This window comes from Leptidea sinapis, chromosome 21, assembly GCF_905404315.1.
Source record: "Leptidea sinapis chromosome 21, ilLepSina1.1, whole genome shotgun sequence".
Lineage (NCBI taxonomy): Eukaryota > Metazoa > Arthropoda > Insecta > Lepidoptera > Pieridae > Leptidea > Leptidea sinapis.
In genome coordinates, this window is record NC_066285.1 from 11,278,159 (window position 1) to 11,305,743 (window position 27,585).

General features: G+C 36.3%; 1 long non-coding RNA gene across 1 annotated transcript; it reads right to left on the reverse strand.

Annotated features, from left to right (window-relative positions):
- Positions 1-383: 383 nt before the first annotated feature.
- On the reverse strand, positions 384-26,761 carry LOC126970688 (uncharacterized). The gene is made up of 3 exons (XR_007730685.1): positions 26,582-26,761; positions 24,960-25,124; positions 384-645 (listed from the first exon to the last, which is right to left on the reverse strand). It is a non-coding gene; the product is annotated as an uncharacterized LOC126970688 (long non-coding RNA).
- Between the last annotated feature and the right edge of the window lie 824 nt (positions 26,762-27,585).

Genomic DNA, 27,585 nt, shown 5'->3' on the forward strand with positions numbered 1-27,585 from the left:
TACAGCCTGTGCTGTAGTAGGGAAGGATTCTTACGTATTTGACTATTTGACGTTTGAGTATTTTTGTTGCATCACTTTACATATTATGATAACACATTATGGTTTACCATGATAATATAAATCTTGATTTAAAAGAGTTGCAATGAGTTTCTTGCTTCTTCTTCTCATTAGCTCAACCCTTAAGGAAGAAGCGGTAAAATTCAATAAAAAAAATGACAAATGACATTCAAAAGTGTGATTTCTGACCTACATGAATAGAGTTATTTTGATTTGATTTGACTTGATTTATTAGTAATGACAATCAAGATTATATCACAACATATACAAACCGTCTTCATCAAAATGCATTCTTATATACAAATTTAATATCAGACCAAACATACTAACTACATATTATTATCTGTAGGTATGTGGCCGCTAAATTACAGTATTGAGTTATTATACATAAAGAATATAAGCAGAGAGCATGATAAATTGTCTGTGGTCGGGCCTTGAATCGCTGAGTCAGGACGAACTAGTATTATCCAGGTGTTGCGGTTACCCCTTCTTACCATTTATTCACTAGCTTCGCTTATTCACTCCATTTCCGCTTTTAGATTCGAGGTAAGGCTTGCTCCGTTGTGGTTTTCATAAGATTTACTGCCTCTGGAATAGTAAAAGCGTAAAATACTTTTTGTTAATTCTCATATTTTTTTTTAAATTTAACATGATAAAATTAGGCAAATAACCAAAGATGTTCGGACCAAAGCTAAAAAATTTAAATGGAAGTGGGTAGGACACGTAACAAGGCTAGATGAGAGATGGACCAGCAGGTTACAAAGTGGAAGGGTCCATACGGAAAACGTATCAGAAGTAGACCTCACAAAAGATGGGCAGACGATATAACTAAGATAGCTGGCCCCTGCTGCCTACAAATAGCTAAAGACAGAGACAAATGAAGTTCTTTAGAGGAGGCCTTCACCTTCGCCTAGAGAGGGGTTCTTGTGCAAATAATTTACTTTTTTTTTATGAAAATAAGGGACGAGTATAGCAGGTGATAGTAATCGATACGCCTTGCATGTTAAAATTCAGCGCCGCTCAAGATTATTTAAAAACCCAAAAATTCTGCGCGGCAGTACAACTGCGCTCGTCACCTAGACATGTCAAGTCTCATTTGCCCAGTAATTTCGGCAGAAATAGGCGCCGTTGTGGTAGCCATAATCTAGCCGGCATCCGGGGCAACGGGGCCTCCCACTGGTAATTGAACTTCTAGGTCTTTATTTTTTTCAAATAATTTTATAGTACATTTACGTAGCATTTAGTTAAAATTCACATTATCACTGTAATCACACATTTGTAGGAATTAAAGGCTTTTTATTCTTGTATATCTATTTTTGCCTTAATAAATTACATTAACTATTCTACAGTTCATGTGTCAATGAAATTTTTCATTGAATGTGGTTAAATGGTATTATTAAGAGCGTAGGCAATCTGTAATCTGATTTAGAAATAGGTATTTGAACAGACTATTTCCGTAGTCTATTAAAGTTTTAGTCTGACCTCAATTTTGATCTCTCCCAAGCGACGAGACCAACTGAAGCTCTGCTCTATAAAAATTTTACTAGATTGACTTTTCGCAGTCACTTGTTTTATCTGGCAAACCTAAGTCGATATATTTAAAAAATGTGTGTGTGCACGCAAAAAGTTATACTTCTTTGGCAAAGCAAAAATCCTTAAAATTATTTATTCCTCGTGCTATTCTACGTTGAGAAGAAATATTAATATTGTAAAAAATTGCAGCGATGGCTTAGACAATCAATTATTAAATAACGAATACGGCTGTACGAGCTTGGACCCTTTGCCTATCCTAATAATGGACGAAGAAACCAAAATAAAATAACGAATGTCGTAAACGTAAGAAAACTTTAGGAACCAACTTCACCCTGTTACTTTTGTTTTACGCGTGCGTCACTACGCGCATCTTAAAATTTCACTCTCATCATCTATACTAATATTATAAAGCTGCAGTGTTTGTTTGTTTGTTTGAACGCGCTAATCTCTGGTTCTATTGGTCCGATTTGAATGATTCTTTCAGTGTTGGGTAGTCCATTTATCGAAGAAGGCTATGTTTTTTTTTTCAAAATTAGGGATCCGTAATAAAATTGCTATTTTGTAACACAAGGTGTAAAATCGAAAACCTATTTTTGTGTGCGCTGCAAAAACTATTGACAATAGAACAAAATGATGTACAGGCTATAATATAGGCAATATTTTATTACTTATAAAACTATCGCGTGAATTATACTTTATATGGCAAAACAACGTTTGCCGGGTCAGCTAGTATTTCATATCGCGCCTGAAGAAGTATAACTTCAATAATTATTTCAATGACTATTTTTAACTCAAATCTTGATGATGTTTAGGATAATCGTCTGATGAGGGATAAAACTTTTTAGTTTTTTGAAAGGTTATATTTCCTCTGTGATATATTAGTGTTTGCATTAAACTATATAACAGTTAATTCATGAAAAATATGAAAAGAAACCACCCGTTTAATTAAATTTAAATAATCACATAGCTATATATTGCTTTGATCTAGAATTCTTATAAATTTTACTGAAAAGTTATATTATCTCTTGTACAAAACTAATATTCACCGAACACCTGTGAACTTATTTCATCAATTGTGATTCGCGACAGAAATAATTTTTCGATAAGCCATTCCTAGCAAATGTCTCTTTAAAGCTCCGTTTAATAAAATACCTGTTGTCTTCTTCAAAATATACTTCCTTACCAAAATAATTAGTTGTAACAGACCAGACTACTTAAACATTTCTGGCATGGTAGTAATGATTTTTTTTTATCATAACTTTTTTGAAAATCTATTTTGAATATTCAAATACATTTTTAATACTACTGCTGTTGTCGATTCATTGTACTACTTATGTTAAGAACTGACATAAAACTCAACAATTGCTATAGTATAACAACTATTTTAATGTTATTATTTACCAGTGGGAGGCTCCTTTGCAGAGGATGCCGGCTAGATTATGGGTGTCACAACGGCATCTATATCTGCCGTGAAGAAGTAATGTGTAAACATTACCCCTTAGCTCTTCAGGGCGCCGTAGCTAGTGAAATTACTGGGAAAATAATATTTGACATCTTATGTGACACAGAGCTTTGGATTTTTCAAGAATCCTGAGCGGCACTGCATTGTAATGGGCAGGGCGTATCAATTACCATCAGCTGAACGTTCTGCTCGTCTCGTCCCATATTGACGTTTCTCCTTCCTATTAATATTCATCATACAATCTTTAGTACCAACCGGAATTCGAACACTTAGCACAATCAGTCAGGATCGCTTAATAGGTTGTCAAAACACTGTTCATACAATGAAGTTAAAATATAATTGAAGTGTGTCAATCGCTGGAGACACAAGCTAGGTAACGAGCGCCTCACTTTGCATACGAAACACCGATCTATATTTTGTCATAGTTGTTTACGTCACGACATACGTCTTCTACTCGAAATAGAGGTAGCTTTGTTGTATGGTTGAATACAATATTTTACAATAGGAATAGCCTGAAACAATGTTTCAGATTTCATTATATTGTGCCAATATTATATTTTTTATTGACACAACAATTGCGTGGTAAACTTGGTCTGTATTCCTTATCTTTATGAAAATTGGTTTTAAGTAATAATATAATAAGATTCCGCAAATTATAGGCTATAACATAATAAATAATATGATTTTATTAGGACAGCAAGAGACGAGACGAGCAGGGCGTTCAGATGATGGTAAATGATACGCCCTGCCCATTACAATGCAGTGCCGCTCAGGATTCTTGAGGACAGCAAAAATTCTAAACGGCACTACAATTGCGCTCGTCATCTTGAGACATAAGATGTTAAGTCTCATTTTCTCAGTAATTTCACTAGCTGCGGCGCCCTTCTGACCAAAACACAATAATGCTTACACATTACTGCTTAATGACAGAAATATGCACCGTTGTGATACACATAATCGCCGGCATCATGTGCAAAGGAACCACTGGTCTCTGTTCGTTTTTGAGACTCCAAAACTCTGCAAATATATTTTGCGTATTTAATAAATATTCACTGTAATTTAATAATAGTATTGAAATTGTTTTCGTAATTTGAAATTTCTTCAAGACAGCCACTGTCAATAATGTCCGCCATTTTGATACGACGCGGAGACGTCAAGTAAGCCGTTAGAGTATCGAAGTTCTCTTATTTCATGCTAAACGTAAAACGGTTTACGAGTAGCATTTGACGTGACTTGTTTAATTCAGACATTCCTTCAGGGTGTCTTGGCTCGAAACTTTAGAGTGCTTTTCATTATTACCAAGCTGCACTCTCTCATTTGTAAATGACGGTAGAAGTTAATTTTCTTGAATTCATTATACGTGTGTCCGACAGAAGTTGTTAAGTACATAATTAAAAATATTACTTATTAGTTTATGAAAAGTAATCGTTAATGTGTTAGCCCGCGAAATATATTAAATGATTATATAAATTGAAATTATTATAGTTTCCTATACTGCTATTCCTATTTCCTATACTACGTTACTTTGCGGAAATCCATAATTATCCAAATATTTTGAGTTTTTCTTTAGTGTTAAGACTCAGAGTATCGTGCCAGATTTTGGTGAGTCAACATGTCCTGAAGATGCCTCGTGTAGAGGCGAAACATGTGTTGAATTGTTTAAAAGACAAATATTAGCACTCAAGAAAAATTCAACACATTTGGGTAATTATAGTTTCCATTAATTCTTGGACAAGCAATTTACAGTCAGAACTGCTTGTGTTCGCAGTACCTAAACATAATAACTTAATTTTAATGTTATCATAAAATAATAGTCTCAGTTTTTTGTACGTCCTGTTAGTCCAACAACCATCTCTATCAATAAGTGTGAGAATGACAATACCCTTGCTTGCTACCTTAGTAGTATGAAAATTTAAGAAAGTTTAGAAGCAGTAGCAAATTCAAAGTTGAATAGCTTCATTTCAATAATTTTTATTACATGGTGTTTTACGTTTTATAAAATCATCAGCCAAAAGACGTCCACTGCTGGACAAAGGCCCAAAGATTCCCACGGCGATCGGTCCTGCGCTGCCTTAATCCAACGTATTCCAACCGGAAGACGCAGTGTTGGTAGGCCTCCCACAAGATGGACCGACGATCTGGTCAAGATCACCTTACATATACTTTTTTCAAATCTCCCAGAAATCTAATTGCAGATCAAATTCGAAGATAATCATTTCACGATAGCACGAGCACCAATCTTGTTTTCAAAGTACGTAAAGCGGTTAATGTTGGGGTCATGTTTTTACAAATGATCGCTTGTATCAGATGTGAAAAATCGATAAGCTTTTATTCGGTAAGGGCTGCACGTAGTTTGAATTGAAGCAAATTGGATCCAGTTCATGTCACTGGCACTCACAACACTAATTATATTGTGGAAAACGTTACGAAAATATTATTGAAGTGAAAACTTCTTTTAGCGCGGTACGCATAATTTTAGATGAGATAAAATCTCGCGACACCGTTACGAGACGCAGCTATAGTGTGTGCATATATATATGCATGTACATAGTAGACCGCGAACGCGTCTAGATAGATAAAATTTAGATTTATTATTATTATATATTATTCCAATCAAAATCTTTTATTTCCTGTTTGAGTTACCATGAATCTATGGTTTCTATTTCAGATTGTAATAATTTTAATGATAATGATACAAGAGTTGTCGAAATTGTTAACGATGCTTCATAAAAGAATGTTAAATGTATCTTAAAGTTTCTAATAATTAATAAAATACGATTCATAGTCCAATAACCTAATAACCTTAGTACCCATCTAAAAATGTCTAACGCGCCAAAATAAGGCTTCGCTTCCGGCACTCCCAGAGAGCAACCCGTATATTTTTTATAAATGTTTCATTAGAATGGTTTTACTGAAAGCTGGATTTTAAACAATCTGAACACATTAATAAATGTTTACCTTAAATAGCTTAATCGACAGCTTGTTTAAGCTATAAGAATAAGGCAAACTTAATAACAAGTATTCTGCGCAATAATAAACCTTAATGAAATGAGTTTAATTTAATAATACATGATAAGATTCCTACTAGTATTATAAATGTGTATGTCAGTTTGTTTGTTACGCTTTCACGCCTAAACCACTGAACCAATTTTGATAAATTTTAGTACAGAGATAGACTAGAGCTTGAAAAAGGATATAGGCTACCATTTATTGCAAAAACAATAAATGGAGGGATTGAAATAGGGGATGGCAGTCTGTAGGGAAATTCGTCATAATCGAAGATAATACCATTAAATTTTCTATTTAGGTACTTGATAAGAAATAATTTATGAACATTTGTTCCAGCATTTTTGAATCTTTGACCTACATGGGGATGAAATAGGATATTAAAGTTAATGGGGAAATACTATTAAAGAGACTGTCCACAATGACAAGGGGTATGCGATGTATATGAAGAACGCTGCCAGCAGCAGAAAGAGAACTTAGTATGTTTATTATTTGAAAAGTATCCTAAAAGATAAAATAAATTGCCCAAAGTAACAATTCAATGCGGAAATGCCATTGAAAGAAGTCGCGGGTAAAAGCTAGTTATAATATAATATTTTCCAATACAAGTACTATTAGATAAATTACTGTAATTAATTTTGTGATCAGTCACTAAATTATTGCAGATATATTTAGAAATAAACGGATACAATAGTATTCCATAACGTGAGTATAATCGTCACATAATATCAAGATGGTGAGTCTTATAATAGACCTGGAGAAAGTCTTTTCACATTAAATATATTTTAAATTAAAAACTTTTTGGCTTGTACTATTGGTATCTGGCTAGTTTTGATGACAATATAAAGGTTACATTTCAAAAAACGAAAGTAATTAGTGTTGTTCTTTTTTCATGTTCTTTTTTTTTATTTTGTTAGATGCATAAGGTCCTAATGCAGTGTCATTGAGAGTAAGTAGCACAGAGTCGGTTTCAGTATTCAATCTGAGAATTTCATGATAAAGATACACTTGCTCTGGTCGCCCTGTTCGGATAAATTGAACGCCATTTTTAAAGAAAATCAGTAGTTACGACATAGTTGAGAAAGGATGTTATTTTGAAAACGTACGATAAAAAGGTTCTCAAAAACATTTAGGTTATATAAACTAAGTATTATTATACTTTTTAGACTTAAATTTTAAATTGATATACTGAATTCTTTAGATATCTGTACAGAAGAGGAACCACGGAATATATTTATAGCCGCAATTTGTTGTCGCTGCCTCAGCGCGGGCTTAAGGTTTTAAGAAAGGTTTAGGTAGTGAGTGCGTCTTTATTTGGGAGAAACGACACTATCAATGTTCTATTTACATGTTTTGTGTATTTTAAAAGTTGTTTTTAATATATTATAACATAATCTGAAATTAATATTACTTAAACTTATTTTTTTAAGGAAAAGGAAGACAAACAAGGAGGTCATCTGGTGCTAAATGATCACCGCCGCCCACATTCTCTTGCAACATCAGATGAATCACAGGAGCGTTGCCAGCCTTTAAAGAAGGTATACGCGCTTTTTTTGAAGGTACCCATGTCGTATCCTCGCGGAAACACCGCACAAGGAAGCTCATTCCACAGCTTGGTTGTACGTGGAAGTTCCTTGAAAACCGCACTATGGAGGACCGCCACACATCCAGATGGTGGGGATCATATCCTAATTGATGTCGTGTCGTGGTGGAATTCGGCGGCAGGAATCAGGTAAAACAGCTCTTCGAATCTATATTTTTTTAAATTCAGAGTTAATGTTTTGGAACGTGTGAGATGCTGTCTTACATTTAAAAGTTATAAATTGCAGTGGCAATGTTCGCCGATGCGAGGGTGGACGGCTTCCATGCCATCCAACGCAAAATAACCGCGTCATTGGTGAAGAGGTTGCGGGGTAGCCCTAACATCATTCTGCAAACCATTGATAGTCATTACGAGCATTATATGCATAGGCTTCATGTGCCTGTTTAGTTATAATTAATATACTAACATAATTTATTAATGACATTTTACTAACAATTATTATGGATTTTTTCTGAATTTAATTATTATTATTATTATTGTAAATAACTAGAAGACGTTAATAATATGTAATAGCAATCCAAAAACAAGGAAAAACACCATTCGATATCTCAAAGTGATAATATGAAATAGCAAAGAGCTAGCACTCGTTCTACGAGTTTGTTCGAGTGTAGTTCACTAATACTTTTATTCTTTGTGTTCGATATCGGCTGCGAATAATCAGATCCAACTAACCCGGGTTTCTTTCTATTTTCTGTCTGTTGTAGAACTTTTGTAATAAATCCGAGTCGGGATTTCATTCTGTTGTAATTTGTGTGTATCGAAAGTTATAGTAAGTAATAATACATACTTATAATCACGGACGAGTAAAAAAATAAGGACTCGGCGCCGTGATATTAGCAAGTGAAGCACCTTTATGCTATTCTGTGTGTGGTTACGGGGCATAGTAGTTACACAATTTTTTCTTCCTTAAATAATCATATATGGCCACAATTACTTTTATTGTAACGTTTTCACACTTTTTCACAACACACGACGGCATTTTTAAAATATTTTATTGCGACGCGAACTGATCTGTCACAGACGATGGCAAATCTCATAATGGAGGCAGATCGGCTTGTATTAGTGTGTGTGCGTGGGGCTATGTATTTACTCGTTTACCGGCTTGTTTTGGTGCTTCACTGTCATGTAAGGTGACACGGAGTGCTTCCTTTTTTACTCATCCGTGCTTATAATAAATTGATCCCCAAAGATCGCCATGACGATCGGTCCTGCGCTGCCCTCTTACAACCTATTCTGGCTATCTTGACCAGATCGTTGATCCATCTTGTGGGGGGCCTACCAACACTACGTCTTCCGGTACGTGGTCGCCATTAGAGTTACTAACGTCGAGGCATCTATTCGTGCAATATTTCTGATTATACTTGAGGCAGTATAACATCACATCGTTGAGAGTATGGTAATTATACTAATTATTAATAATTTACAATTACTCATAAAGTAAAACATATATTGTGTATATTTAGTAAAATTTTACTATTAACCATTTTTTGGTTTCAGAAAATATTTGTTATACCATACTGATTTTTTTTTGTAAAAAACTTGTGTGTTGAAAAGCTTCAAGTAAAGTTAAAATCAATTTTACGGGAAATCATGATATGTATATTCATTGTGGTTCATAGAACAATATAATAAGATTAAGAAAAATTATGAAATTAAAAAAAAAATATGTAAGGTCTCAACGCATTTAAATTTATATTTATAAATTTGAAAGTAGATTTATTATTTTACAGAATAATTCGCTAATTTCACATTTCAGATTGAAATGAAAATGTTACTCTAAGGATAATCAAAATACAATATTGAGTAATTTGAATACGCAATTTTTTATTTGCCTTCTTGAGAAGTCTCGTATTATACGAATCCAGCAAACAATAGATTAACTGCCAGAAGCGATGTCACGGGTTCAGACTCTCAGGTCGTAACACATAATTTTCCACGTGGAAGGATAAGACACCTACAATCTCCTGGAGCTACACAGACAGTTATTGGACGAAGTTTTGCTTATTTATGTAAGTTTCAGAATATTATTTAGGATGTCTTCTCCAGATTTATACTTACTACTAGCTGACCCGACAGACGTTGTTCTGTTCATAATAAATAAAATACTGTTTTTAACGAATTGGCAATAATATTGCATAACATTATATAATAGTATTATAATGTAATAGAATAGAATATCTACAACATTCAACGATATCAACGATCATGACGTTGACATTTTTCACGACACGTTTAAGCCATATAGAAATAAAGTTTTAGAAAAAACTTTTTAGCAAAAAAACAACCGACTTGAAACTTCCTTGTCGTCATTAAATCAAGACTATTTATTACCAAAATGTTCGGGGTCTCAGATCCAAAACAGTTGATGTATTTAATAACATAGTTTGTAATGGATATGATATTGTTATTATGACGGAAACATGGTTAAATGTGAGTGTTTTCGATTCAGAAATTATTGATGATCGTTATTATGTATTTAGACGTGATCGGGAGAGTAGTGGTTATCACGCTTCAAAGAATGGCGGTGGTGTACTTATAGCAATTTCTAAGCAATTAAATTCTGAGCGGCTCTTTAATTTCGAGTCTGAGTGCGAGGATCTTTGGGTTTGCGTAGAAGTAGAAAATGACCAAGGTAAGCCTCAAAAACTTTATATATGTGCTGTGTATATTCCCCCACCCGTCCAAAAACACATTCTTGAGCATTTTATCAATAATGCAAGTCGAGTATTGGAGTCAGTCGATGACAATATAATTTTTGCTGGTGATTTCAACCTAAGTAGTATAACATGGTCTCTGGAGCCACACGGGCATCTTTCTGCAAATCACTCCAATAGTTATCTACAGAATCTTTTTACGGACTTCCTCTCGTGCCATGAATTTACCTACATCTACATCCACCATTGGTTTTCACAATTCATTTAACAAACCCGGCATCTCTAGTCCCTAATAATACCGTTACAAAATTTTGTTTTCATAAGGCTGATTATGAAAACATAAGGAAAGGTCTCAATGAATTAGACTGGAGGGAAATTTTGAGTGAATGTTCTTGTGTTGACGATATGGTTACAACCATTATTATTTTATGGTAAAATTCGTAAATTAATTTTGAAATATGTACCTAAAGCAAAATCACGCAGTCATAAATACCCAATTTGGTTCACTCCGTGTCTGATCAAGTGCATTAAAGAAAAATATAAATATAGGATGAAAGTTCGAAAATATAACAATCCTCGCGATAAACTATCCTTTGATTTATTGAAAAAAAGATGTGAGGTATTGCTAGCAAGCTCCTACGCTAAATATATTGAACGACTTGAACTATCATTACAATCAAACCCTAAATTATTTTGGTGATTCTTAAAACAAAAGAGAGGCAAAAGTTCGTATCCTTCAAAAATTTAAAACGATAATAACTCTGTTTCCAATGGGACAGACATTTGTAATGTTTTCGCTGATTATTTCGCGTCAGTATACAGTTCCAATAATAGTAATAGTAATAATCAAAATTCTAATAGTATTTCAAATCTTATCAACCCTTGTTGTAATGTGTACCTTGATTATATATCTTATACAGAGGACCAAGTTTATAATGTTTTAAAAAGACTTGATATTAGGAAAGGAGCTGGAGCAGACGGTATTCCATCGATATTTGTACATAATTGCGCTAGTGCATTAGCTTTACCACTTGCACTGATTATCAACAAATCTCTTAGGACTAGTACATATCCAACCTTATGGAAAAAAGCCCTGGTGTTGCCTTTATTTAAAGCCGGTGACAAAGAGGAGGTAAAAAATTATAGACCTATCTCCATAATTTCTGTTTTTGCAAAAGTGTTTGAGCTACTTATATGTCCTGTCGTTTCATGGCACTTTAAAAGCTTCCTTTATGTTTCCTTTGTGGAAGACATTACTGAGGCTCTTGATACTGGCAAATCCGTTGATGCAATCTACACAGACTTCAGTAAAGCCTTCGACAAGGTTGATCACTCCATTTTACTAATGAAACTCAAAGGCATAGGTATAGCAGACCCATTGCTGAACTGGTTTAAATATTATCTTGCCAATCGGTCATCAACTGTTGTTGTTAATGGTTATGCTTCTGAGCCATTTTTTGCCTATTCTGGTGTACCTCAAGGGTCTCATCTAGGGCCTTTGTTGTTTAACATATTCATTAACGACATCAGTGATTGCCTTACGAATTCTAAGTTTTACTTATTCGCTGACGATCTTTAGACCTGTCTCTTCAAATGCAGATGCAGAGCTTTTACAGGAAGACTTAAACAATTTGTTATTGTGGTGTCGTAACAATGGCATGATTTTAAATGCTAACAAGTGTCATGTTATGAAATTTTCTAGAATGAAAACATCTCTTGCATCAACATATTACATTGATGGTAGTCTTTTGTCTGAAGTTCCTCACATACACGATTTAGGAGTTACGCTAGACAAGAAGCTCCGCTATAATATCCACATAGATAATATTGTTAGCAAGGGTTTTAGGACTCTTGGCTTCCTCTTTCGTAACTGTAAGCAATTTAAGGATGCTCGCACTAAAATAATTATTTACTCAGCTTTGGTACGTAGTATTTTGGAATACTGCAGCGTTGTATGGAATCCACACTTTAATATTTACTCACAAAGAATCGAAAGGATACAAAAGAGATTTCTTTTGCATCTATCTTACGATCATAATCTAGTTAAAACTCTTAGGATTTACGAGGACAAATTAAAGTACTTCAAGCTTCAGTCACTTTCGAATCGAAGACAGCTCCTCGATCTTACTTTCTTATATAAGTTGGTGAATGGCGTCATTGATATTTATTAGCTCAATTAAATATTCGTGCCCCACTGAAGACAATAAGGCCGTCGTCTTTTATGCCATTCGTAGAAAAAAGCACACTCTCACGTCAAAGACGCTATTCTCCAATTAATAGATTGATGTTGAGTTATAATGCTATATATAAATTATCACATAAGAAATGTATTGGTGTCATAACAACTACTGTTAATAAAGAAAAGGATAAAGAAAAAGATAAAAAAGTTGATACTGATATATTTTCAGATCATATTTCGTCATTCAAACGGAATTTATTTCATTTATATTCATGATTTTTTTTTGTAAATTATAGGCAAAAAGTATATTTTATTCAAATAATTAATAAATACTGATAAGTTTAAGTCTGTTTTATATAATTGTGAAATGATGCATGTTTTAATTATTATATAATATATTGATCTCTCATTCATTTACGTTTAATTCAATTTGTAATATTCCGATAATGTTTGCATTTATTTTAATTAAATATGTTTGTGTCTATGTTTTTGAAATGTGTGTAACACCTATAATTAAGTGAACACTTAGAATTTATTATTCATTGTAATAATGTTATTATATTTTGTTAGTGTTTGTCTTGTTGGTGTTAAATAAATAAAAATAAATAAATAAACCTAATAACCCTAGTACCCCTCTAAAAATGTCTAACGCGCCAAAATAAGGCTTCGCTTCCGGCACTCCCGGAGAGCAACCCGTATTTTTTTTATAAATGTTTCATTAGAATGGTTTTACTGAAAGCTGGATTTTAAACAATCTGAACACATTAATAATCGTGCTTAGAATGTGTGCCCCTGAGTTGACGCCGGTGCTAACGCGTTTATTCCGGCACTCTTATTCAAAAGGCGTAGTCCCTGATTCATGGAAGTCAGCCCTTGTCCATCCGATCCCAAAAAAAGGAGACAGTTCGGATCCGGCAAACTACAGGCATATTGCTATTACCTCCCTACTCTCCAAAATCATGGAGAGCATAATTAACCGCCAGCTCTTGGTATACCTTGAGGGTCACCAGTTGATCAACGACCGGCAGTACGGCTTTCGCCATGGTCGGTCGACAGGCGATCTTCTGGTATACCTAACACATAGATGGGCGGCGGCTATTGAAAGCAAGGGGGAAGGCCTGGCAGTTGGTCTGGATATAGCGAGGGCCTTTGATCGTGTATGGCACAAGGCGCTCCTCGCAAAACTTCCATCATTTGGGCTTCCCGAGAGCTTATGCAAGTGGACCTCCAGCTTCCTCACTGGGCGCAGCATACAGGTCGTTATCGACGGTTATTGCTCAAATCCCAAGCCCGTGAATGCTGGAGTGCCCCAAGGCTGTGTGCTATCTCCCACGCTGTTTCTTCTGCATATCAATGATATGTTGGACACCGCCAACATGCATTGCTATGCAGACGACAGCACTGGTGATGCCGTATACACGGGCCATGCAGGTCTCTCTCGGGAAAACGTCGACCAGTGCCCGGAGAAACTTGTGTCTTCTATCGAGTCCTCTCTCGAGAAGGTCGCGGAATGGGGTAAGTTGAACCTTGTCCAATTTAACCCCCAGAAGACTCAAGTTTGCGCGTTTACCACTAAAAAAACCCCATTTGCCGTATCACCGCTCTTCGAGAACACTTCCCTTAAAGCCTCGCCTAGTATCGGAATACTGGGTCTCGAAATCTCGAGCAATTTCCAATTCCGTGGCCATCTGGAGGGCAAAGCCAAACTGGCTTCAAAGAAACTGGGCGTCATAAATAGAGCACGGTAATACTTCAAGCCGGCCCACATTCTAGCGCTCTACAAAGCGCAGGTCCGGCCTCACATGGAGTATTGCTGTCATCTCTGGTCTGGCGCACCCCAGTATCAGCTCGATCCATTTGACCGCGTGCAACGCAGAGCAGCTCGAATTGTCGGGGACCCAGTACTCTGTGAACGGCTGGATCACTTGGCGTTGCGTAGAGACGTCGCTTCATTGTGTGTCTTCTACCGCATTTATCACGGGGAGTGTTCCGAAGAGCTGTTCAACCTGATTCCTGCCGCCGAATTTCACCTTCGCACGACACGCAACAAGTTACGATATCATCCCCACCATCTGGATGTGTGGCGGTCCTCCACAGTGCGGTTTTCAAGGAGCTTTCTTCCTCGTACCACGAAGCTGTGGAATGAGCTTCCTTGTGCGGTGTTTCCGGGATGATACGACATGGGTACATTCAAGAAAAGCGCGTACACCTTCCTTAAAGGCCGGCAACGCTCTTGTGATTCCTCTGGTGTTGCAGGAGAGTGTGGGCGGCGGTGATCACTTAACACCAGGTGACCCGTACGCTCGTTTGTCCTCCTATTACATAAAAAAAAAAAATGTTTATCTTAATTAGCTTAATCGACAGCTTGTTTAAGCTAATGGAATAAGGCAAACTTAATAACAAGTATTCTGCGCAATAATAAACCTTAATGAAATGAGTTTAATTTAATAATACATGATAAGATTCCTACTAGTATTATAAATGTGTATGTCAGTTTGTTTGTTACGCTTCCACGCCTAAACCACTGAACCAATTTTGATAAATTTTAGTACAGAGATAGACTAGAGCTTGAAAAAGGATATAGGCTACCATTTATTGCAAAAACAATAAATGGAGGGATTAAAATAGGGGATGGCAGTCTGTAGGGAAATTCATCATAATCGAAGATAATACCATTAAATTTTCTATTTAGGCACTTGATGAGAAATAATTTATGAACATTTGTTCCAGCATTTTTGAATCTTTGACCTACATGGGGATGAAATAGGATATTAAAGTTAATGGGGAAATACTATTAAGTAACTACAAAGTAACAATTCAATGCGGAAATGCTATTGAAAGAAGTCGCGGGAAAAAGCTAGTTATAATATAATATTTCCCAATACAAGTACTATTAGATAAATTACTGAAATTAATTTTGTGACTGAGCCACTTAATTATTGCAGATATGTTTTGAAATAAACGGATACAATAGTACTCCATAACGTGAGTATAATCGTCACATAATATCAAGATGGTGAGTCTTATAATAAACCTGGAAAAAGTCTTTTTACATTAAATATTTTTTAAATTAAAAACTTTTTGGCTTGTACTATTGGTATCTGGCTAGTTTTGATGACAATATAAAGGTTACATTTCAAAAAACGAAAGAAATTAGTGTTGTTCTTTTTTCATGTTCTTTTTTTTTATTTTGTTAGATGCATAAGGTCCTAATGCAGTGTCATTGAGAGTAAGTAGCACAGAGTCGGTTTCAGTATTCAATCTGAGAATTTCATGTCAAAGATACACTTGCTCTGGTCGCCCTGTTCGGATAAAATGAACGCCATTTTTAAAGAAAATCAGTAGTTACGACATAGTTGAGAAAGGATGTTATTTTGAAAACGTACGATAAAAAGGTTCTCAGAAACATTTAGGTTATATAAACTAAGTATTATTATACTTTTTAGACTTAAATTTTAAATTTATATACTGAATTCTTTAGATATCTATACAGAAGAGGAACCACGGAATATATAGCCGCAATTTGTTGTCGCTGCCTCAGCGCGGGCTTAAGGTTTTAAGAAAGGTTTAGGTAGTGAGTGCGTCTTTATTTGGGAGAAACGACACTATCAATGTTCTATTTACATGTTTTGTGTATTTTAAAAGTTGTTTTTAATATATTATAACATAATCTGAAATTAATATTAATCAAACTTATTTTTTTATGGAAAAGGAGGACAAACAAGGAGGGTCATCTGGTGCTAAATGATCACCGCCGCCCACATTCTCTTGCAACATCAGATGAATCACAGGAGCGTTGCCAGCCTTTAAGGAAGGTATACGCGCTTTTTTTGAAGGTACCCATGTCGTATCCTCGCGGAAACACCGCACAAGGAAGCTCATTCCACAGCTTGGTTGTACGTGGAAGTTCCTTGAAAACCGCACTATGGAGGACCGCCACACATCCAGATGGTGGGGATCATATCCTAATTGATGTCGTGTCGTGGTGGAATTCGGCGGCAGGAATCAGGTGAAACAGCTCTTCGAATCTATATTTTTGTAAATTCAGAGTTAATGTTTTGGAACGTGTCAGATGCTGTCTTACATTTAAAAGTTAGAAATTGCAGTGGCAATGTTCGCCGATGCGAGGGTGGACGGCTTCCATGCCATCCAACGCAAAATAACCGCGTCATTGGTGAAGAGGTTGCGGGGTAGCCCTAACATCATTCTGCAAACCATTGTTAGTCATTACGATGCTTTATATGCATAGGGTTCATGTGCCTGTTTAGTTATAATTATACTAACATAATTTATTAAGGACATTTTACTAACAATTATTATGGATTTTTTCTGAAATAAATTATTATTATTATAAAGAACTAGAAGACGTTAATAATACGTAATAGCAATCCAAAAACAAGGAAAAACACCACTCGATATCTCAAAGTGATAATATGAAAAAGCAAAGAGCTAGCTCGTTCCACGAGTTTGTTCGAGTGTAGTTCACTAATACTTTTATTCTTTGTGTTCGATATCGGCTGCGAATAATCAGATCCAACTAACCCGGGTTTCTTTCTATTTTCTATCTGTTGTAGAACTTTTGTAATAAATCCGAGTCGGGATTTCATTCTGTTGTAATTTGTGTGTATCGAAAGTTATTGTAAGTAATAATACATACTTATAATCACGGACGAGTAAAAAAATAAGGACTCGGCGCCGTGATATTAGCAAGTGAAGCACCTTTATGCTATTGTGTGTGTGGTTACGGGGCATAGTAGTTACACAATTTTTTCTCCTTTAAATAATCATATATGGCCGCATATAGTAACGTTTTTACACTTTTTCACAACGCACGACGGCATTGTTAAAATATTTTATTGCGACGCAAACTTATCTGTCACAGACGATGGCAAATCTCATAATGGAGGCAGATCGGCTTGTATTAGTGTGTGTGCGTGGTGCTATGTATTTACTCGTTTACCGGCTTGTTTTGGTGCTTCACTGTCATGTAAGGTGACACGGAGTGCTTCCTTTTTTACTCGTCCGTGCTTATAATAAATTGATCCCCAAAGATCGCCATGACGATCGGTCCTGCGCTGCCCTCTTCCAACCTATTCTGGCTATCTTGACCAGATCGTTGATCCATCTTGTGGGGGGCCTACCAACACTACGTCTTCCGGTACGTGGTCGCCATTAGAGTTACTATCGTCGAGGCATCTATTCGTGCAAATTTTCTGATTATACTTGAGGCAGTATAACATCACATCGTTGAGAGTATGGTAATTATACTAATTATTAATAATTTACAATTACTCATAAAGTAAAACATATATTGTGTATATTTAGTAAAATTTTACTATTACCCATTTTTTGGTTTCAGAAAATATTTGTTATACCATACTGATTTTTTTTTTGTAAAAAACTTGTGTGTTGAAAAGCTTCAAGTAAAGTTAAAATCAATTTTACGGGAAATCATGATATGTATATTCATTGTGGTTCATAGAACTGTAAAACCGTGCGTCAATAAATTCGCTCATAGAAAATATGTACATACAAAATAAATATTGGAAATGAATATATATGATTCCCAAATCGAAATAAATACATTCCTATCTCTCAAGTTGGATTAACTGCACTCCAAGAAGTAATCCCCATTAAAATCCGTTCATTAGTTTAGGAGCTCACTGAAAACAAACATCAGGACACTGGATTTAGATATATACAGATTTTTTTACTGTATTCAATAGCTCTTGAGGTTCTTAGCATATGTACTTAAGTTTATTTTAATTAAGTAATTTCATAGGTCTGAATATTTGTTGCATCACTTAGCATATATATTTTTTAAAAATGATGAAGCTATAAATATTGACTCAATAGAGTAGCAATGACTTTCTTGCTACTTCTTCTCATTAAAGCTTAACTTTTCAAAGCGGTGAATGATATTATACTTTTGATTGACATTTACATTTATAAGCGTAATTTTTTTGACTTACATGAATTAATGGTCAGGGCGTATCAATTTTCATCAGCTGAACGTCCTGCTCGTCTCATCCCTTATTTTCATAATAAAAAATTACTTTTGATTTTGAATTTAAGATTGTAAATTTATTCAGTGTAAATGAACGAAAAACATTTTGGTGACGCTAAACATTTACTAACTCATAACTTAAAATAATAATAAGGAGATAATATTCATAAGAAAATTCTTAATTCGAATTAAAAAAATTCATAAGGTTCTTAAAATAATATATTGTATGCGCCGCAATTATTATTTTTATTGTTATTTGGTTATGGCCAATTTACAGCCGACGCCTGTAGATAGAGAAATACCATAGACAACACACGCATTGTCACCTGTGAGGTTAACATAATGAGAGTTGCATATTCCGCCTAATATAACCAAAAATTGTCACTGAGCAATATACTTCTCACGCAAATTGTCACATAGGTACGCTTAAAATCCGCTTAATATAATTACGCAAGTTATTCAAAGGACTTCATCAGGGAACTATAATATAATCAAGAAGTTCTCGGTATAACGCAAATACCCTTTTTCTACGCACCTCTAAGGAAGTCAGACGCACATAATTACCAGGAGTTCCTAAAGGACTAGCGGGGGCAGACCATCGCGACCAGGAATATCAGGTACGTCGGCATATTAATTTAGCCATAACTGTTTTCGCAATAATATTCATATCTTAACCACGCATGCGCTCAAACATAATATATTATACATACATATAACAGCGTCAGTGGTGCAATAGGTAGAACCGTTCACTCTCACCACGGATCTAAGGTTCAATCCTCGTCCGCCACGTATCAAGGTGTTTTCGGTTCTGGAATTCATATGTACGTTAATAGCATTGAGCTTATAAAAAGAGATTATTGATTCCTCGGGTGTTACAAGAGAATATGGGTTGCGGTGATCACTCAACATTAGGTGACACGTATGTATGCTAATTTGTCCTCCTGTTCTATACAACTTTTATTATTATTTGATAACTCTTATAGGGATATATTAATGTTATTATGGATAAACAAACTCCAACAAAACCGAAACCAATAGAATTTAGATATTGGATGAATATCATTTGACGCTTTTTAATAAAGGGACATTACTTACATTTCAATAAACGAACTTTATTAGAAATCTTTTAAGCACAATAGATAAGATTTTTTACTCGATCGAAACATTAAATATTTAGTATATTAGAAATGACATCAAAAATAATTCTGAAGAAATCAATTTTGAGAAAATAAATGCCTTTTTAAAACCTATAAATAAACTACTAAGAGAAATAAAAGATAACAGAATCGCAAATGTGTAGGAACTCCATTGGGAAACGGTAAACGTGTTGAAACTTTACTAAACTTTCTGCATGTAAAAGAAAGAGATAACACAAAGGTGATTTGAATCAATTTCCAAAATCTATTTGTGTATCAGCAGACGTTACCCTTATTTATTTATAAGACGTGTATGTTAACCACGTATCGAGGAATCCAATATGTTGTACGGGAATATACAACAAATGTTATACACAATTAATTAAAATAAAACTGGTTCTTACTTTATCACTACTACAGACATTTATGAAACAAAAAACATAAAAAACAATTAAATTATGTAACGAAAGAGGTACGTCAAGATAATATCATTGACAAATTACCATGACTTTGATTGTGTTCGCTCTTACAATTCACAATCTTAATCATAAATCAGTAAAAACTTGATTTCGCGTCCCCTGCTTCGGTATTGGCCCCTCGCACTCCCTCCCCTTACCGCTAGGATTCCTACAAATACATACTTTCATTAGTAAAATAGCACATAATATTTTTATCTTTATAGAACTATGGCCTTGTGTGTGCATTAAAGATCACTTCAAGTGGAATGGCATAGCTTATCAGGAACCATTTATTGAATATTGCAAGAAATTATTCCAAACTATAATGTTATGCCAAATCCACTGTTTGCAAGCGTGGATGTTATGAAAAATGCTTTTTTAAGCAATTACAACGATAACGAAAACCAATAGCTTCACAAAACCTTTTGACTAACAGGTGAAAATAAAACGTGCCCACACATGTGATATATGGTGAGTGCTTCCAATATTCACCTTCCATTTTACGCTCAACGCTTTACGAACTATTTCATACCGAAGCCTGCAAGTTAATTGAATTTATTTTATCATCACAAGAACTGAAAAATATAAGAAGAGATACAAAATATACATATAGATGTATCCTAACACATCTTTCACAGATACAATAATAACAGTCAGAAACGCAAACAATCACAGAAATAACTTAGTTGATTATGCGCATTGATAGAAAAGATCTAACAAATTAAATTAAACTTAATTAAATTTAAATAAAAAACTAGAATATAAATTATAATATAAGTACTTTTATCTTGTTAATGCCTTTGATGATGTAGTTAAAGAAAGTCATAATTTCATTAAAAATATACGGAGCTATTCTAATATTTTTTTAGTAAGGTAAATGTTTTCGGTTGTGTGATGACAAAGGAGTATGATGTACGTGTAGCACACTTAAAATAAACAAATTTTTACATCTACCATTTTAATTTAACGACATAGCCCAGATGGTTGCGAAACTGAAGTGGCAGTGGGCAGGGCAAAGAGCTCGACATTGAGTCTTTTGTCCAGCAGTGGACGCTCCCGAATGAAATGATGATGATGAGTAAAATTTGAATATCTGAATTTGTAAATTTATGATTTTCCCAAAATGATAACAATGAGAAAGAGAGAGAGAGAGTGATTAATACAAAACGGCAGATGTGAAAATATCACCAAACTGAGTTAAAAATACGAAGTACAGATATCCTTACCGATCGTGCTTCCCTGGGTCGACTCGAGCAGCCCTTACCGTTGAGTGGCGCAACATAATCAGTCTAATTCAATTACCTCAAAATATTGGTAGGCCCCCGAGATGGAGGAGACGGACTACCGGCTGATGATGATGATTTGTGAGAACCCAGACTATTTTTCTGATGGAAATAATACTCTACAGACTATTGCCGCATTTGGTTAAATTACTTGAGTTGACTTTTTTTTTTTTTTTTGTTTTTGTTTTTTTTTTTTTTTTTTTTTTTATGAAATAGGAGGACAAACGAGCGTACGGGTCACCTGGTGTTAAATGATCACCGCCGCCCACACTCTCCTGCAACACCAGAGGAATCGCAAGAGCGTTGCCGGCCTTTAAGGAAGGTGTCCGCGCTTTTCTTGAAGGTACCCATGTCGTATCGTCCCGGAAACACCGCACAAGGAAGCTCATTCCACAGCTTCGTGGTAGGAGGAAGAAAGCTCCTTGAAAACCGCACTGTGGAGGACCGCCACACATCCGGTGGGGATGATATCGTAACTTGTAGCGTGTCGTGCGAAGAAGAAATTCGGCGGCAGGAATCAGGTTGAACAGCTCTTCGGAACACTCCCCATGATAAATGCGGTAGAAGACACACAATGAAGCGACGTCTCTACGCAACGCCAAGTGATCCAGCCGTTCACAGAGTACTGGGTCCCCAACAATTCGAGCTGCTCTGCGTTGCACGCGGTCAAATGAATCGAGCTGATACTGGGGTGCGCCAGTCCAGAGATGACAGCAATACTCCATGTGAGGCCGGACCTGTGCTTTGTAGAGCGCTAGAATGTGGGCTGGCTTGAAGTATTGCCGTGCTCTATTTATGACGCCCAGTTTCTTTGAAGCCAGTTTGGCTTTGCCCTCCAGATGGCCACGGAATTGGCAATTGCTCGAGATTTCGAGACCCAGTATTCCGATACTAGGCGAGGCTTTAAGGGAAGTGTTCTCGAAGAGCGTTGATACGGCAAATGGGGATTTTTTAGTGGTAAACGGCAAAAAGTCAAAAAGAGTGCACAGGAGATCGGCTTTCTCTTTTGCCGTATGGGCCAGGGTGTCATTCCTCATGTGCAACGGCGGCATGGACGGCTGGTTGAAGTTACCAAGAGCAGCTTTCGGCAACGACCAGAACTTGCGTGTTCCGGTCGGGTAACTGGAATTTTTGACGACGTGCTTCGATTTCGCACGGGCGATTTGCCGCTTAAAAAATCTGGAGGCACGGTTATATTACCTCTTCAGAACTTTGCAGTTCGGATCCTGTGAGCTCAGCGCCGCAACCCAAGTTCGATACGCCTGTTTTTTGCAGTCAGATGCTGCTTTAACTGACGCATCGAACCAGGGCTGTGATCTGCCACCGATCGGTACTACAGAGCTTTGTATAAAAATATCCATGCCCTGCAGTATCACATCGGCTACTGCAACGGCGCAGGCACTAGGATCATCCGAAAGGAAACAAACCCTGCCCCAAGGGTAGGATGCAAAAAAGGAACGCATCATATCCCAATCTGCTGACTTGTAGTGCCAAACGCGGCGGGTCGCTGGTGGTCTGCGACGTTGGCGTCGGATAGGCACTACACTCCTGACCAGGCAATGGTCGCACGTTCCGAGAGGGACGTCGACAGAGACCTGGTAACCATCGGGATGTGTAGTCAGCAGAAGATCTAATAAGGACGGCATGTGGCTATCCACATCCGGGAGCCGCGTCGGCGACTCAACCAATTGGGACAGACCATACGCCAATGCAAAATTATGCACAGATCGCCCTGCGTAGTCTGTGGTACGTGATCCAAGCCATTCGGCATTGTGCCCGTTGAAATCACCCAAGACTACGATTTCAGCGGAGGGGATCTGAGCAAGCACGTCATCAAATGCCGCTTGAACGCAGCCCATGAGGTGATCCGTTTCTGCGTTACCACTATGCGACCTGTAGACACACGCATAGATGCGGACGCGGTCCTCTAAATCTACGCGGAGCCAGAGAGTATACAGGCCCCTACCCTCAAAATTGCCGAGACGGCGACAGCAGATATCCTCCCTAACGTACACACATATGCCGGCATGAGACATGAAATTATGCTCAATTTTGTACCCGGGGTACGTTAAATATGACGTATCGCTAGGTCGAGATATCTGCGTCTCCGTAAGGAAACACAAGGCCGGCTGCGCCGTCTCAAGGTGGTGGTGGACGGCGTTTAAGTTGGAGTGAATTCCCCGGATGTTACAAAAGTCCACATTAAGCGTGGAGCGGGGTGCCGTGGTGTTGCTGCCCTGTTTGTCCTGTGACATACGCGGTACTGTGCCCTCCCCAGAATACGAGGGGCAGCCCGAGCGCGAATGCTCGGGAAGGGATTCTCCGGCTCTACAAGAGCCGGTACCCTCCTGGGGTAATTTCTTTGACTTAGTCTGAAAATTATGTGTACCTCCTTTTTTAATATCCACATCGCTCAAACTTATTAAATTAAATTTTGTTGCGGATGTAGTGCAGATTACTGCACTTGCTTTCATTATTATTAAGTAATGACATCAATTTGATTATTTAGATAGCTATAAGTAAATGTTTTTTTAGGACAATAAGGGACAAGACGAGCAGGACGCTCAGCGGATGGTAATAGATACTCCCTGCCCATTACAATATATTGCCGCTCAGGATTCTTGAAAAATCCAAAAATTCTGAGCAGCACTGCAATTGCGCTCGTCATCTTGATACATGAGGTGATAAGTCTCATTTGCCCAGTAAGTTCACTAGCAATGGCATCCTTCAGACTGAAACACAATAACTGCTTCACGGCAGAAATAGGCGCCGTTGCCGTACCCATAATCTAACCGGCATCCTGTGCAAAGAAGCCTCCCACAGGTTAACATTTATAGTTATATTATTTATAAAAAGCTTATATAAAATTATCGTTTTTGCCAAGTCGGACTTTATTAGTTAAATATTCTTTATTAACAGGTGTATTTATAGCTCGCACTCACCGGGATCAATATTTTTTTATATAAAAGGGGAAAAACGGACACGAGGCTCACGTGGTGAATTGGTGCAGCGACCGTCCACGGACATCTACACACGACAACACAACAGGTATCAAGAGATGCGTTGGCAGCCTTTAATTTGGGAGTATGACTTAAGCTTGAAAGTTTCTAAGTTGTATCGGTTCGTAAAAGAGCAGCTGGTAATTGATTCCTTACAGTGACTGTGCGAGGCAAGAAGCTTCGCAGATTTTGTAATGACATACGTCAACGGGATGCGGGTGGACTTTTGTATTTTGACGTAATGTCCGGTAGTGGCACACTAACAACTCCTCTTAGCACTACTCGTATCACGCATCGGGCTCTCTACAATGCAATGGTAAAGAATCAAGCAGTCAGAGGTGCAAACAGTTCTCCATTACTGTCTGACTGAATATGCACTTTATATAGTAGCAGGTGATATCGAATTGCTGATAAAAAGAAGTTTTTTTAAGTGATATTAATATATTACTTAATTTTGTTGGAAGGCATCGGGTGAAGGACCGCGTTTAACTTTGCAGGCAATCTATTATTTACTTCAGTTGAACAAAAACGACGAATAGATCGCCGTTGGGGCAGAAAAGTCCTCGAATGGCGACCACGTACCGGAAGACGCAGTAATGGTAGGCACTCCCATAAGATGGACCGACGATCTGGTGAAGATCGCCGGAATACATTTGACGAGGGTAGCGCAGGTCTGATAGTCGTGGAGATCTTTGGATGAGGCGTTTGTCCAGCAGTTGACGTCTTCCGGCTGATAATGATGATGAACTAAAACGAAATATTAATATCATGCAAGGTTATTTTTATACATGAATATTATAGAATACTGAAGCTATCAGAGTATTAAGACATGGTGTGAGGACAGATCTATGTAAAGTCACACAAATTGTTCAATAATTGTATTTTACTTAAAATTCTATTATAGCTATCAACCAACTTCAAAAGCACGTAGCGCAAATAGAGAAAGTGGTATTTAAACTAAATTTCTTGCACGATACAAGCTTTATTAAGTTATAAGGTATTTGACATAACAGAATATTACGTACAATTATATCATGCTGCGGCAACACAACGCCTCACAATCTCACTAAATATGTAGATAAGTTCGGGGAATTGATTTAAAGTACAAAGGAAGCGTACAAACCATCTATTGGGCGAGCACGTGAGATTTTGGCAAATAATTTCCCGAGAGGTTATACACCTTTATCATATGTGTATTTTACACAAATCATTTCGTATGACTCAGAAATATGATAACAAATTTATGAGAAACTTATGGCTTGTGTAGTTTGCCTTTTTATATCTCAATTAGGAAATCTCCACTGAACAAAACTAATAAATGAATAAATAAATAAAAATACTCCCGTATAGGTTCATAAATGACAAATATTAATTAAGTCCACACCTTCATAAAATAAAGCCTTTTTGGAAATTGTGAGTAGTAAGGAAATATTATTTAAATTATCTATGCTTTCGTATATTTTTGTAATCAGCTAGTATTTATTAAATTTAAATGAATATACTATATTTTAAAATTTTTCTTGTTTTTTTTTTTAATATTCAATTTAAAAAATGTTATACCACAGGGTAGCGATGATTAGTGGGAAGCTCCTTTGCACAAGATGCCGGCCAGTTTATGGTACCAAAATGGCACCTATTTCTGTCGTGAAGCAGTAATGTGTAAGCATTATTGTGTTTTGATCTGAAGGGCGCCGTAGTTAGTGAAATTACTAGGCAAATGAGACTTGTCTCAAGGTGTCGAGCGCAATTGTAGTACCGCTGAGAATTTTTTGGTTATTCAAGAATGAGCGGTACTGCATTGTAATAAGCAGGGCGTATCAATTACCATCAGCTAAATGTCCTGCTCATCTCATCCCTTGCTGTCATAACAAAATAATTACTTACGTGTAATATTTACGACGTTCGCAATTATACAATTTTCAAACTGTTTTCATGTAGCTTCATTTTATAACAAGTGAGAAATGGCGTGAAGTAAATAGTCGGCTACAAACTGTTAGCAATTTAGTGCAAGGCATTTTCAATTTTAGTACTTTCTCTGAAAAATTCACTTCATCACGATAAATTGGGTTTTGACTGTACTGAATCGGAGGAAAAAATCACAATGTTTTCCATTTAGAAACAATCTATGCCGCATTGTGTCTTAATTTGTCACTCTGTTAGATTAAAACTAAATATAGATTTGTCAAAACAATAGACAGACATACCTGAGGTTCCGAGGAAAAGATGGTATGCTGGGGGCCCCTGCTAATCCTCTAGGACTTTGCTTGAGGTTCTGTAGGCGCTCGAAGTTTGTTGAATGAATGCGCTACACCGATGACTTTGATGTAATGCGAATATGCCGGTGACCACTGATGAATTATCAATGAATATGCGTGCGACTATGACGGTGCTCGGTGACAAATGATTATTAACCGGCGCAAGAGTGAATTGGCATTAGTTTAACCAATCAGATACTAATTCGTCTGTTGTCCATAGTTATCTCTCTATTATCTACCGGAATCTATCTGCACTAAAGCTTGCCATAAAAAAATAAAGATAATAGACAATTGCGGCGCAAACACGTGTTTTAAGTTCCTATTAGACAGAAAATTCATAGAAAGCATGAAGTTTTTGCCGAAAATATAACTCCAAATTTAAAAAAAATACAATAACTTAATTCTTTTATACATATCAATTCAATTTCAAAATATCTTTATTATCAAGTAAATTAAGTTATGTACAAAACCAGTGTAGGTAGATCCTAGTAGTACAGTATTGTGGTTTTAGGTATTGTTTTGTGGGTACTTAGGCCTAATAAAAACATATAAAATGTATAGAATAAGTTAATTACATGGTAAAAAAACGTTGTTAAGCATAATAATTATTAATTCAGCAAGGTTTTTTAGTCTATGTAAGCCTTAGACACAGCATTACATTTTATAACACTGACAATTTTTTATACATAATAAATTGTGATTTTATGCATTATAAAATCAACCCATGACTCTTTTCACTACTTTACATTTCACATACTCCTAGATTTTGTCAGACAATCTCATCCAAATTATTCACCATGCATTTTTTTTAATTCTGCGTGACAAAACTTTCCTATGCAATTAAATAGTCACCACACATCACAATTAATTACATTCTATACGTAGGTCACACTAAAAGTTTTGCGTAACTTAAAAAAACAACATGTTATTACCAAAATATTAAGTTTATTGCT